At 39.6% G+C, this 10,217-nt stretch overlaps 1 protein-coding gene across 4 annotated transcripts in view; it reads left to right on the top strand.

Annotated features, from left to right (window-relative positions):
- Positions 1-3,364: 3,364 nt before the first annotated feature.
- Positions 3,365-10,217, top strand: part of PCM1 (pericentriolar material 1) — an 86,455-nt gene continuing 79,602 nt past the window's right edge. For 3 of the 4 annotated variants that reach the window (XM_069484911.1, XM_069484910.1, XM_069484909.1), the window contains exons 1-2: positions 3,365-3,683; positions 5,330-5,397. The gene's annotated coding sequence lies outside the window, so the exon portion shown is untranslated. Of the gene's footprint in view, positions 3,684-5,326; positions 5,398-10,217 lie in introns of all 4 variants that reach the window. The other variant, XM_069484907.1, reaches the window with a different exon arrangement.

Raw genomic sequence — 10,217 nt, 5'->3', positions numbered from 1 at the left:
TCTAGCACCATCTGCAGGTTAAAACTAGGTATTGCAGATAGCTATTGTTTCTAAGACCAAATTAATAAACGTCAAAATAAATGAATTGCAAGGCATTGGGATAAACAGAAGTATAAAAGACAGGGTTTTTGTTATAGCCCTGCTTACAATTCATCTGTGGATAACAACATATAGACTATATTAAAGAGGCAAACAATACAGCACAAAATGTTATACTGTAAGTACCACCTGATCAGCGTCCTACTAAATACCAAAGAACAGAAACAAATAGTTTACATCTCATGACAACTGATTTAGATTATGTTAATGGAAATTCCAGTCCTTTATTTGTTCTGCTAATACCTTAGGCCAGTCCTTAATTACTTCACGCCAGTTACCGCTGCTCTCCTTGTCTCTCCCTTCTCTTCTTCTCTTCCTAGTCTGTACTATACATCGCCACAAGATTGAAGTCTTAAAATAACCATTTCATTATAGCATTGCCCTCTTCCAAAATCTCAAGTGGTTTCATGCTATCTGCAGAACAAAGCCCAAACTCTTCAGATCAGTAATTAAGACTTTCTGCTAATCAATCTTGCCTTATCCCATCTCCCCATCCCTCCCCCCATATAAATCCTCTACTTCAGCCAGTCTGTTTGTTGTCCATTGCTTATTCTGGATGTATTTTCTGTGTTCGTAGTGTGCCCCATTTCCTTGAACACCATTTTGCCATTTAGATCCCCTTCCCACCCCCATCTTTAACGCACATGTTAGGTTGTTTTCCTAAATGTAGAAAACTAAAACACAGTTTCAATGTTTATCTCTTAGGGACCACTTTTCTGTTTCCTATCTACATTTCCACAGATTTCTGCCCCTAATTTTCTCCTACATAGAAATCCTGGAGCGATCATTATCTCTGAGACAATAGATCCCCTCTTTTTCTTTGAATTAGTAAAGCACTTACTGTCTATACAATTTATTTGGTATGGTCACACACTACTGATACTGAACTGATTCATTTTGGAATGAATTGGAACATAAGGTTTGTTTTCTAAATTAGATGTTAAATTTTTGGAAGCCAGGGATAATTTTGTAGTTTTTTAGTTTTTTTTTCTGTTCTCCTTCCTCTACAAAGATCAGCAATACCCATACTTGAGTACGAGGACCTTTTTAATGTAAATATTTCTCAAATTCCTCCTACCACCTAACAAATAATAGTATTAACATTTTGGGGCTTCATAAATTCAGAAAACATACTGACAGCCAGCTGTGATAATTTCAGTCACGCTTTTTTTTTTTTTTTTTTTGGAGACAGAGTCTCGCTCTGTTGCCCAGGCTAGAGTGAGTGCCATGGTGTCAGCCCAGCTCACAGCAACCTCAAACTCCTGGGCTTAAGCAATCCTACTGCCTCAGCCTTCCAAGTAGCTGGACTACAAGCATGCACCACCATGCCCAGCTAATTTTTTCTATATATATTTTTAGTTGGCCAGATAATTTCTTTCTATTTTTAGTAGAGACAGGGTCTCGTTCTTGCTCAGGCTGGTCTCGAACACCTAACCTCAAGTGATCCACCTGCCTTGGCCTCCCAGAGTGCTAGGATTACAGGCATGAACCACTGCGCCCAGCCTCAGTCACGTTTTTTAATTTATTTGAATTGTTTTAATGACAACAGTTTCTACATACATTTAAAAATAATATACATGTGTAAAATAAAATGATGATGACAATAGCTAATTATTTTGGGGCCTTACCATTTGCTAGTGCTTTTTTCTATGTGTTTTCTTATATAATAATAAAAAAAAATCCTTCCAAGAAATCAGGCAGACCTTGGTTTAAATTTAGGCTCTACCACTTGGAGCTGCTAAAACTTTGATTTATTGAACCTTCCATTTGTAAAATGTGTTAGATGCAGAACCAACCTCTTCAGGGTAGTTGTGAGGATTAAGAAAATCACAACAGCTGAAGTGCTTAATACTGTGTCTAGTATAAAATAAACTCGAAGAAAAGTTTTTTTAATCCCTTTAAAGTAGGCAGTATTATTTCTTCCTCCTCATTTCATAGATGAGGCAATTGAGAGTCAGAAAGGTTAAGTAACTAGTCCAAGATCTTAAAGTGGTGTAATTAGGATAGGGCATTCTTGACTACAGTAAACACCTGATGGTTAATTGCTCTTTGCTCTGTGCTCCCATAGAATTTTTTAGAATACAGAATTTCTTTACATCACACCGCATTCCCCCATTCTTCACTAAAATATGAGCTCTTCAAGGGAAGTGACTAAGTTTTTGTTACCTCAGTGCTTAGTAATATTAGACACACAGAAGGTAAAAAAAGAAAAATTACAAATGAATGGTAGTGTCAAGGATCATTGCACTGATGACTAAACCTAGAAACAGTAGCAAATTGCAGTGGGCTGGAAGACTTTTATTATCTGAATTGTGTACGGAGATTCAATTCTATTAATTGATTTTGTGAACAATTCCTGTTGGTAATTGAGAACAATTTATTTTGGCTGTTGGTGGAACCCAGAAGCCCATTCTTCATTCCTCCCCACGCTTATTTTGCTTTTTTAAAAAATCATCTTATCCCACAATTACAAACTGTCTAAAAATAGACTACCCTTGCACTCAACTAAAATTGACAGGTGTTTTAACTTTTCAGCCGGGCACAATGAAGACTCTCATTGTCACTTTACCAAATTTTTGTTGTTGTCTCAAAGGGAAGACCTGCCAATTTACTAATCTTAATAGATCTGCTAACGTAAGAGTATAAATACAAAGTGAATTCAGAGAAAATTACCGATATTAAATTCTGAATGAAATGATTTGGTTCTTCTAAGAAAAAAGGGCATTAATCAAAAGGAGTGTTAATTATTAACAATATTTATGATTCTTCCACTGACTAGCTATATATGATGTTTGGCAAATTGTTTAATTTCCATGGATTTATCTCCTGACGTGTGCAATTAGAGGGTTGGACTAGATTACAAGGGCTCTTTTGTTTTCATCCCTTCGTGACTGGGACGTGGGTGGGCAGGGAATGGAAGAGCTACCCCGGCCTGTTCTTCTTCCGGCACGGTCCGGGGCTGACACCCCCACAAAAAGCGAGAGCGCGCCTCCGCACCCTTCCCCGCGGCCGAGGACACGTCAGCCCACTTCCGCACAGGCCCCGAGGTTCTCGTTCCGCGCTCTGCGCCGGAAGAGCACAGCATGCTGGGATCTGTAGTCCTCCAGCTCGCGGAGGGCGAGTATTTGTAACCCGAGTTCGAGCTGGTATTCTGGGACATGTAGTCTCTGGCTGTGCGTTTGCGTAATCTGGTCCCGGTTGAAGAGCCAGAAGTGACACCACAGTCTCCGGCGGGTCACATGACTCCAGGCTAGAGCGTCGGTCGCACTGCGGCTCCCGCCCGGGCGAGTTCTTGCCCCCGCGCGGCCGTTGCCGAGGAGACGGCGCATGTCTCCCTGCGCGTTGCCCCCTCTGCAGTCCCCCCGCCCCTCTTCTCCCACCACAATGAGATCCTAAGATGGCGCTGGCTGTGGCGGTTGGCGCCGAGTAGCTGAGGTGGGAAGGGCGGCCATTGGGCCCGCGGCAGCCAGGCAACGTGTGGACCTCTCTGCTGTGGTCTCGCAGGGAGGACCGCTGCCGCGGGGGTGGGTTGTGGGGGCTGACCGCCACTCCGCCCTTGGCAGGAGAAGCTGCTTCGTTTACAGGTAATGCCTGCGCGTCTGCAGCCCTTGGCAACCGAGGGCAGCGCGCCACAGGGGCGGGAGAGTAACGGCTCTGGGACACTTGACCCTCTTGGGCCTGGCCTTGGGCCCATCCCTCCTCTGTAGGCTCCTGGTCTTCTTGCGGCCACCTTCACGTCCCCCAGGCGGACAATCCGCCCCCTCCCCCGGGACCAGCCGACGCTATCTTCCGGGTGAGCCTCTGGGGACGGGCTGGCGACTGCAGAATCCCCTTCTTACCTCCCCGCCCCTCTTTTTCTGGCCCTGGGGACGAGGCCGGCCTGCGTCCCGGGTGCTCCGGGAATGCCCCTTGCGGGTGGAGGAGGCCGAGCGGGGTTCTGGTTTGGGTGCTAGGGGCACGGGGTCGAGTTCTCAAAGAGGCCTTGGTGGCCATAGTCCCCGTGACCGCGCTCCCTCAAATTCCATTCAGTGGGGCTCTCGATGTCCAGAATTTTGGGTAGAGAAAGGCGGATGGGGAGCGAGGCGACTCTTGAGAGTTTAAGTTGAGCTGTGAGGAGTAGGATTTCTGCTGTCTCTGGTTTTCTTGGAGCCGAAGGGCCGGGGGAGGCGTTCCTGACTTTGGCAAAGAGGTAGTTTGTTGGGGAAGGGAATTAATTTAACAACGCTCCCCCACGCCCCTCCCATCGCCACCTTCTCCATCCCTGACTGCAGATTTAGTTAGAATGGGCCTAGGAGCCAGGAAAACCAAATGCCAAGTGGGATTTGGGAAACGTAGCTTGCTTTGCAGAAAAAACTGATGTTTGGGGATTAGGTCTTAGGCCCCTCTAGGAAAGCTGGTCGTTCGGACTTTCCATCCCGCGGCCCACTCCTCGGGAGTTTGCCTAGTCTGAGTGTGTTTTGTTTTGTTTTGTTTTTGGTCGGTTTAAGGTCTGTGTCGTGTGTCCTGCCAGTGACGGATCGTGTTTGGGCGCTGGAAGAAGCGGGCTTTTGGGGCGCCACTACCACCCCCGCCCCATAACCGCTTTCCAGACTCCGCCTTCTCGGGTTCTCTGGTTACTGGAGTGGGTGTTGTAGCGCTTCGGGTGCACCTGCTCCTTTCTTTCCCTATCACCTTCCTGCTGGGGGCCACTGAGCACCGTTGTAATACTGAGGTTTTAAACTGAAGGTAAACCTTGTGTTCATGTGACGAGGGTATTTTATGATGAAGTACAGTAGCTAGCTTTTAAATAAGCAAACATTTTTTATCATCAGATATACAAAGTTCTTAAATAGTTTGAGTGACAGGAAGTTACTGAGTTGATAATCAGAAAAGTAAACTTTGGCATGGATTTTTAAATTATAATTAGGGTTAACCGTTTTCTTTATACTATTCCAAAATAGATATTACGATAACACTTTGCTATTTGGTAGGATTTTAGAAGTTTGGGGAATTTAAACATATATGTATATCACATTTTTTTTTTTTCTTTTTGACCCTGACATGATTCAGGATGTGTATCACATTTTCTAAGAAGATTGAGGTAACTTCAGTTTAAAATATTGATAAAATGTATTTTTCCTCTTCTGTTGATTTTCTAAATATGTTTTAGACCGTAAATAATGTATTTGTTATACTTCATAATGTATGTAAGGAATTTACTAAAGTGATTTTTTAACAACATCCTAAGCAGGCAACAGCTTTGACGTGTGGAGCAGGAAAGGAGCCGTTTCTGAGCTGCAAAAACTAGTTTCTAAACAGGTAATTTGACATCATTTATGTATATATATAATTGTCCTTTGTATCATAGTTGAAGGAGATTCTGATGGAGACTACTATTAATATCAAAGTAACAGTGCAAGATTGAGGACCCTCTCTGTTCAGTAAACATTCTGGGTTTGCTACCCTGTTTGCCTGCTTTTTGGTGTGCCACTTTGGTCTGCCTTCGTACCTTTCTCAGAAAAGAGCCATGCCATTCCTAATTTTTAAATACTAGAATGGTTTATGCAGTACTTCTTGAAATTTGTCTTCACAGAATTTCTTCAGCCTATTTGAGTTTGAATTTGTCATACAACAACTCTCTGAATAGCCTCTGTTTCCAAACCCTTTTAATCTGAAGTTGTCTTGTACAATTTTTATTAATTGGCTGTTTATTTTTTATTTGTGAATTCCTCTACTTCTTGAACTTGTTATACCTTAACTGAAGTTCTTTTAGTTGTCTAAAATTACTTTAAACATTGGTTTTTGTACATAGTGTATGGTTATATGCTGGTTATATAAAGGTATTTTCCCAGCTACTTGGGAGGCTAAGGTGGGAGAATCCCATGAGTCCAGGAGATCAAGGCTGCAGTGAGCTATGATCACACCACTGCAGTCCAGCCTGGGCAACAGAGTGAGACCTTGTCTCTGAAAGGAAAAAAAAAAAAATTGAATAACTAAAGGGTGAGAATTAGAAGAAATTTTATAAAAAGCATTTAGAAATAAGTGTTCTTTAAAAAACAAACCTCAGAAAGAATCTGAATTCAATTTACTGTTAAAATTTTGAGAAAGTCCATTTTCAAAATTTGTTTACTATATATCTTGCTTTCTACAAAAGCAGAGAGATTTTTAGTTCCCCTATGAGGACCAGAAATGAGACTATCATGAGAAAATAAAAATTGGTAGTTGATTTATATCTTAATTGTAATTCTCAGTGTTTTAGTGGGTTTTTTTGTTTTTTAAACTGAAACACTATAACAAAACAGGACAAGAAATATTAAACTCAGGAAAGGTCAAATGTGAGTGTGTGTATTATAGTTTTTAGCACTAGAGTGATTCCTGTATAATGGGCATTGTAAAATAGAATCGTAAAATCAGTTATAGTTTTCCTTTTAGCACATGAGAGAAGATGGGTAAGTGGAATAAAAAATACAGTAATTATGTTAACTCACATTGGAAGGCCTGGGTTTTTGCAATAGGGTTTGGCCATTTGTTCCTGACGGAGGTAAATGGATTTGAGACTTATTAAAAAACTGGAAAGGGTGTGGGATAATTACACTGGGGAATTCAGTAAGAAGCCAACAAGAGATACATGGCAATACACTCATTTTTACAAATTTAATTGAGTGTCTACACTGTGCTATGTAATGACTGTAAAGTACTAGAGATAGGCAGTTACTAAAACAGACAAGGTGCCTTACCTCATGGAGTAAACTTAGATTTTGAAAGTATTTGTGTGTGTAGTATAGTATTCCTTATTAGTGGACACATTTCATGCCATTTTATGACTGTTTCCCCACTGTTTTGACAGTTTGAGAGTAGAAGCAGAAAAAGCAGGTAGTGGGGTTTATCCAGAATTGAGTTGACAGAATGGGTGAATGGGTGGGGAGGTCAAGAATGACTTATTTGGGTTTGGGTTTCAGCAAGGATGCGAGGCAATAATGCATTCAGGGAGAGAGAACTGATCAAGGGACTGGTAGTGTGCGGTAGGGCCAACAGTAGGTTCAGCAGGAATAAGGAAGTGAGAGTAGTAGAATGCAAGAACTTATTATCAGAAAAAGGAATTTTAGAAGTTTAGGATCTTGAACAAATTACAAGTTCAGAGTGAAAAAAAAATATTAGAATGGAGAAGATGAGATGGACATTGGAATTGAGGCCATAGTCTTAAAAAAATCATTGTAGATGTTCAGGTCATGAAAGCAGGGAATGAAGGGGAGAAAGAAACCATGTGCTAGTTGTTATCAAGAATAATGGAAGACTGTCTTGAGTAAATATTTCCAGAAGTGGTTGAGTAATTTAATGCCATTCGAGAAATAATATCTAAAGTTTAAAGATTTTAGGAAAATAATTTTTTGATTCTTTGATTTCTTTTAATTTCTTCACCTTATATTCCTATTTCAAAGGTGAACTTTAGTCATAGGCATATTGTGGTAATTAATGCAGTGATATTCTACTTAGACATATGTAATACTTCTTTATAGTATGAATCCTATAACAGGATTTTCTTCAGAAAGGTTAATCACTGAAAATAGCTTAAGATTGCCATAGTGAATTTTCATTTTATATCTTTGTAAATAAGGTAAAGAAGCCCAATAAGGCCGTGAAAAATAGCTAAATGAGACTTAAAAATAATAGTTTCAACTTCATTTAGTAGGACAAAGTATGAAAGGAAGTGGTTGTTTAGAGTAGAAGAATTTTATTTTTATCCCCATTCAACTGCTCATACTATATCAGCCATCCACCTGCATCATTTTCTAATAGCTTCAGCTTTCTTGTCTTATGTCTTTCTGTTAAGCCTGCCTGGCAAAATCCTAGCTTTGGGTGGATTTAGTGGAGTGTTTATATTGAGGCTTACGAGCACGGCTGGGAAAAAATATTTGCAGTGCATGTTAGTGATATCAGTGAGTAGTCTCTGGTTTCACCTGAGTCCTTAGTGCTGCTCACAGTCATTTTCTGTTTCCTGCTCTTCTCAGATCTCTCAGACACTGCCATCTCATCGTCTCATATTTAATGTACAGTCCTTCCTAGTTCATATCACTTATGGACTCCCTCAACTTCCTGCTACCAAATCTCCCAACCAGCCTCCAACCTATTCATTCCATCTTTTTTTTGTTTGCTTTTGTTTCAGTGAAAAAGGTGTTTCTCTTCCTGTCTGAAGCTAATCATGTTTCTTTTGCCCTGGATCCCAGTGGCTTCCATTTTCTCAGATACCACATGGTATTTGCTTATCTCCTTCCTCTTCTGCATTTTAGTATCTCCCTCTTTTTCCCAGCAAATTTTAAACATACTCAAGATACTTCCATTCTAATAAAACTTTCTTTTTGGTCATCTCTGCTTGCTTCCCTTCATAGGCTGATTCCTTAAAAATATTACCTGACGAGTTTGTTTATTTTTTTCCCTTTCCTCTCAATAATGCATTCCATTTTTAGTATTGACCCTCACTACCTGTACTGAAATTTCTTACCAGCTCAACAATAACCTTATTGCTAAATCCAAGTGGACATCTCTCGTGTCCTCTGTTATTTGACAAGGTAACATTTGGTTTCTTATCACATCCTCCTCAGTACACTTTTCCTTTCTTAGCACACTCTCCTGGTTTCCCCCCTGTCTTTCTGTTACCTTCTCAGTGTCCTCTTCCTGTGCCTTTCTCTTTAATACAGTGTCTTTTAAGATCTAATCTTCTTTTTCTCTTCTCCCTGAGCCCTCTGTCCCACTCAAGTACTTTTATGAGTGGGTGAATTGCAAGTCTCTCTCCAGCCCAGATTTCTCTTGAGAGATAGATCAGTATTTGTCCACTAGAAAAATGTAATTGGGTATACCATAGGCACCTCAGACTCAACATTTCTAAAACTGAACTCATCATCCTCTCCTCTCAACAACTAAAACTTGCTCCTTTTCTAATCACTTTGCCTGTGTCATCACATACCCAGTTGCTAGCCACCTCAGGTTCATCCTTTAACTCCTTAATTCCTCATCTCCCACTTACTAATACAATAATCTCCCATTTTCCACGGGGGATACCTTCCAAAGATCCCTCCCTCCCCCCAGTGCATGCCTGAAACCACAGATAGTACTGAACTTTGTATATATGTTTTTTCCTATATGTGTATACCTATGATAAAGTTTAATTTATAAATTAGGCCCGGAAGAGATTCACAATAATAACTAATAAAATAGAACAATTATAACGATGTATTGTAGTAAAAGTTAAATGAATATGGTTTCTCTCTGTCTCAAAGTATCATATTGTACTGTACTCATCTATTTTGTGATCGTGATTGATCACGGATAACTGACATCTTGGAAAGTGAAGCCTTGGATAAGGGGAGCTATAGTCACCAAGTTCTATTGATTCTGCTACAGAAATCTTACTTGATCTTCTCTACATCCCTAGTCTTTTGATTGTTGGGAGTCTTTCTGTACGTCTAAATGCTAGTTTATATTAATGTGTCTACAGAACAAAATTTAGAAAGCAGAGATACTGTATTTTTAATGGTGACTTTGAGATGGTCAGAGAGGTTGGCATGAAGAAGAGAGAAATGACTTGCCATTATTTTCTAACTCTTACAGGGAGAGGTATTTATTGTCTTTGAGAAATGTTATGAATGTTGATATATTAAGAATTGAGTCACATGAACCTTTTTCTTGAGCTTCGTACAAATTTCACTTCTCTAATAGTGTGCCTTTTAAATTTATTTAGGTATCATTATTTTTAAGTTACTAAATATTATATCCCCTATGGCAGTCATAGTGTGACAGTGGACAAAACTGTTTATTTTACTAACTTAGTTGACAAGATTTTATTTAGTAAACGGTCTTTTTAAAAAATTTAAAAATATATTTGATCTGTTTTTTTCTGAACTAATTATAGTATACAGTTTTTCGGTTGTTTTAGAAACTTATTTTAATAGTGTTTAAAGTCATTGGCCTATAAGTAGATCTTTAAAATAAGCTCTGCATTTTAGGGGAAATTTTTCATTAATATAAGAATATAATGTAAACCATTCTTTCTCCAAATATATTCTTAATGAATTTATCTGAAAGTAAGCTTACTTTATAATTCTATTGATAGAAAGTATAACGTGCTCTATTTTAAGATAAAA

The sequence above is a fragment of the Eulemur rufifrons genome, chromosome 12 (assembly GCF_041146395.1).
Source record: "Eulemur rufifrons isolate Redbay chromosome 12, OSU_ERuf_1, whole genome shotgun sequence".
NCBI classification, from domain to species: domain Eukaryota; kingdom Metazoa; phylum Chordata; class Mammalia; order Primates; family Lemuridae; genus Eulemur; species Eulemur rufifrons.
Note: the sequence above shows the minus strand (reverse complement) of the source record. Positions and strands in the feature narration are given on the sequence as shown.